Source organism: Sinocyclocheilus rhinocerous, unplaced genomic scaffold, assembly GCF_001515625.1.
Source record: "Sinocyclocheilus rhinocerous isolate Xijiao unplaced genomic scaffold, SAMN03320098_v1.1 scaffold2274, whole genome shotgun sequence".
Taxonomy (NCBI): Eukaryota; Metazoa; Chordata; class Actinopteri; order Cypriniformes; family Cyprinidae; genus Sinocyclocheilus; species Sinocyclocheilus rhinocerous.
In genome coordinates this window covers 230,971-233,993 of record NW_015636081.1, presented here as the reverse complement: position 1 = coordinate 233,993, position 3,023 = coordinate 230,971, and the positions used below count along the sequence as shown (strand labels likewise).

The window sequence follows — 3,023 nt, the reverse complement described above, 5'->3', positions numbered from 1 at the left end:
GGATGCTACATGCACTTTTACAAGTTGTTTGAACTGAAATGTGTGTTGGCAGTGTGTGTACACAACCACCCTATAATGATAAAAATTCACCCAGTGTTTTTATTTAACCTCGTTTAATCATTTCCCCTTTCTCAAATCAAGCCGTTCTCAGATGCCTGTCTGTGTGACGTCCCCAGGCCCCTCCCACGATTGTTTGATTGACAGTAGTGTTTCAGCACAGACTGAACTGGTGTCTTACGTTAGACCCACCCTGAGTGAGCTATCATCAGTCCGCCATTGTTTCACCGCCGGAGCAGATATACACAAGAATGTCACCTAAGGGTTTTGATTGAGGTGTTTTGTTGTTGGATGTAATAATGAACTGAACATAGCAGTAGTCATTTACTCCCGACATCTGAGCCGCTGAAGACGCAGTGAATTATGCTTGTTTTTGAAGGGAATGCACCCCCGATCTGCCTAAATGCGTTTATGTTCGCGCGAATCATTCGTCCTAATAATGTGCTAATTAGCAAGTTTCACGATGAATGCGGATAAAGTAAACAGTCTCTCTGAGAGCGGCTCGGAAGAGGGGCGGGGTCAGCAGAGCTCATTTGCATTTAAAGGAAAATGCTACAAAACGGCTTGCACTGAAAAGAGCTGTTTTTGACAGGGTAAAAAAGGTGTTTTTTACACTACCATTGAGATGTTTTAACCAAACTATGTTACAGACTTTTCATTAAGACCCTAAAGAATCATATCAACTTGTGGAAAATGGGGATTCGATGACCCCTTTAATATATTTAATTTAGGGTTTTAGTCACATATATTAAACACTGATCAATGCACATACATAGATCACATCAAATTTGGTAAATGGAACACCAAGCGTGCTTTCACACAAGCACATTTGATGAGGTTCGTTTTCAATGGATGCACAAAAATGATGAGAGATATTAAAATGTAATTTTTGCTCAAAAGTTGAAAGTAAGTTTTATGTGTTTGGAACAACATGAGTGTGAGTAAATTATGACAGAATTTTCATTTTTGGGTGAACTATATGTTATTCTGGTATTCAGAAATAACAGCATATCTCCTAATTTACCATTATTACTTCACTATGACCAAGGTGCTGAATACAGAATAGGCGTTAACATGTAAATTTGGATGGTCATGTGTTATTGTAATCTGTATGCCTTTAGAAAGTCACAGATTTTGGAACAAAACTATACTCTTTTTGGACTGGGGTGGGAATTTTTAAATCTGAAAGTTAAAGTATGTTTACATATAATATCTTTCTATTACAAAAGATCAAGGATTTTTTATTCATGATTGATTTCTTTTACTGAAAGAACTAGCTGTTACCTGTGTCCTGAGAGGGACTGACACTGTAACTGTCACTCTCTTTGTCCACTGAGCCCGTGGCGCGGGGTGTGGGCAGCCTCCAGTCAGTAGTGAGAGTGTGTGAGGAGACGGGAGGGTGCGGTCGGTTCAGGGTCCACTGGCTGGCGTATCGACTGCGTGTGGCGGGACCTGCTTTAGCTGTGCGGCGGGCAGTGGGGTCTGAGGGAACACAAACATACAGTACACATTAATATGGCACAAAGTGACTAGTGTAAAGTGAACCAAATCTCTGCCCTCCCTTATGAAAAATTACTGTGGTTATCTACCTTTTCCCGAGTAACTGATGAGCGCCGCCATGATGGAACAAATTATTACCCCCCTCGTCACTACCTGATTGCTTAATCCTAACCCTTACCCCACACCTACTCCCAATACTAGGGGGGTAATAATCTGTAAGGGGTCAGAATTGGGCACAACACCAGTCTCCACAGAAATCCATGTTAAAACAGAGTAATAAGATCGACTGAATTAATTAAACTGAAACTTTTTCAGTGTAACTAAATATTAAAATATGCGCAGGGTTAAGCTGTTCTGTTGTTGGCTGCCACAGTAACAGCCATAAACTTAAGGAATTCCTGTAAAATACTTGTTTTGCGCATCAGCAAATCTGTCTGTGTCCGGCAGTGTATGCATTTCATTCTGTGTCAAATGCTGACAAGAGAAAATGAGCATGGCTAAGTTAAAATACTTTGTGTAAAATAATAAAATAATGCATGCTCTTATCATTTTGTGGACACAATCCTCTCAACTTCTCCCTGATCGGGAGCTGTATGTAGGATATGTGCGCTCGTGTTTTCAATGCAGTTAACTTCGGGCCGCTTCATGTCATCTACCCACTGTGACAGGTGAGTTACATGCAAAAAGACGGCCATTGCAACACTGTAAAGCAGGGCTGGGCAACTTTGGTCCTGGAGAACCACTTTCCTGCATAGTTTAGCTCCAACCTTAATCTAACACACCTGAACAAGCTAATCAATATCTTCAAGATCACTAGAAAACTACAGGCAGGAAAAAGGTAAATACTGGTGTAGTGATGGTACTCTGATATGCCATATACTATTACAAAAAACAGAACAAAACACTGTACTCACATATTATTCAAGGTGCTGTAAAGAACAATACTACTCCATAAACCACCATGAAAAGTCATATGGGTTTGTATGACATGAGGGTGAACATGGCAGAATTTTCATTTTTAGGTAAGCAATTCATTTAAGTCAGCGCTGGTGAATCCACCTGAATCATTAATGATTGTAATCATGACCCATGTCAGAGAAATGCTCCTCTTCAGTTCAGCTCCACTAAAGCCATCAGTGAGCAGAGAAAGCAGGTATTCACTTCCTGTGAACTCAATTAAACCATTCATGTGCTGCACATGTTATTCAAATCACAGGACTGGAGGTAGGCAACCTCATTATTATTTTCAGTGTTCAAAAACAAAAGGTCGGGAACCACTGGTATAGTGCAGTAAAAAATGCCACGGCACACCACTAAGTACTGAAATATAGCACAATTTAACAAACATGCAATTGCTTCAAATTGCATATTAGAACTGGATATCATATTAAAAGTACCGTATTGTCCCGAATATAAGACGATATTTTTTTCTTGGAAATACATCTGAAAAAACGCGGTCGTCTTAT

The 3,023-nt window shown here is 40.0% G+C and overlaps 1 pseudogene; it reads right to left on the bottom strand.

The window, feature by feature from the left end:
* Window positions 1–3,023, bottom strand: part of LOC107747672 (Down syndrome cell adhesion molecule homolog) — a 157,292-nt pseudogene that overhangs the window by 7,267 nt on the left and 147,002 nt on the right.